A 1,580-nucleotide genomic window follows, 5' to 3' on the forward strand; every position below is an offset into this window, starting at 1 on the left:
CTCAGAGCTATCTGAGGTCTGTCTCTAGACTGCAGTCCTCATTTTGTCCCAAAGAAAACTTAACTCGCAACTCTCACATAGTGCTTTCTTTCTTTCTTTCTTTTTTAAGTTGACAAGACTTAACAGAAACAGACTAACAGATTTAGAGAAAGAACTTATGATTTCCAGGGGGGGAATGGGGGAAAGACAGACTGGGAGTTTAGGATGGACACGTACACACTGCTATTCTAAAACAGGTAACCATCAAGGACCTGCTGTATGGCACAAGGACCTCTACTCAAAATTCTATGATAATCTAAATTGGAAAAGAATTTGGAAAAGAATATGTGCTGTGCCCAGTTGAGTCTGATACTTTGTGAGCCCAGAGACTAGAGCCCACCAAGCTCCTCTGTCCATGAGGAGAAGCCTGGAGGGAGTTGGCATTTCCTCCTCCAAGGGCTTCTTCCCAACCCAGGAATTGAACCTGGGTCTCCTGTATTGTAGGCAGATTCTTTACCATCTGAGCCACCAGGGAAGCCCAGGGGGATTGAGATTGGGCTCAAATTCAGGGAGTCAGAGCCTGAACAGTGGAGTAAAGGTGAGTGAGTGGCTGGAAAATTACCAGGAGGAGACCTCATGGTGGGGGGATACTTACTAAACTTGCTTAACAGGATTCTTGCTGAAAGCCAGCCAAGGGTTTAGACATCAGGGGTGTTGGATGAGGAATTTGATCAGAGATCAGAAGTTATAGGTTAACAAGGGTGGGGTGGAGACAGGCATATTTTTTTGCCAAGATTGGACTGGGAGGGCCACGGGCAGGTCAAGGTCGAGGTGTACTTAAGAGGCTACAGGGGAGCCTGACTCAATCAGGCTTAAGTCAAAGACAGAGTCTTGGTCAGTGTTGTCCAGAAGGAAGAAATGTGCCTCACCTCTTCTAGGTTCTCTTCTAAATTGACATGAGATCAATAATTCCCTGGTGGACCAGTAACTGGGACCCGGCGCTACCACTGCAGGGGGAAGACTGGGATGCGACTGAACGCCTGAACAACAATACATGAGGGAGCCTGAGGAAAATGGAGTAAATAGCCAGACTGGCCCAAACCTTTGCCTTAAAATGCCACCTTCAGCTAAGACAAAAGAAGATGCTGAGGCTGGTGGAATGGGACTTGAGAGAAGGGCAATTCACATGGAGATGAAAGCAAATGTTTGGTAAACAAACATTTGCTAGGGCTGGGCTGGGACCATGGAACTCAGAGGGGAGTCTGATCTCCAGGCCTCCAGGTTCTCCCCCTTCTCGACACACATACTTGCCACATATTCTTTGTAGACATCGCTGGTGGTAGCTTTATTCTGGGAACAGGATGTCTCTCTCTTTTCTCTTAATGTGTAAATTTCTTAAATTTTTGGCAGCACCTTGTGGGATGTAGGATCGAATCTGTGCTCCCTGCATTGGAAGCTCAGTCTTAGCCACTGGCTGCTGCTGCTGCTAAGTCACTTCAGTCATGTCTGACTCTGTGCGACCCCATAGACAGCAGCCCACCAGGCTCCTCCATCCCTGGGATTCTCCAGGCAAGAACACTGGAGTGGGTTGCCATTTCCTT

The sequence above is a fragment of the Bison bison genome, unplaced genomic scaffold (assembly GCF_000754665.1).
Source record: "Bison bison bison isolate TAMUID 2011002044 unplaced genomic scaffold, Bison_UMD1.0 scf7180017863933, whole genome shotgun sequence".
Taxonomy (NCBI): Eukaryota; Metazoa; Chordata; class Mammalia; order Artiodactyla; family Bovidae; genus Bison; species Bison bison.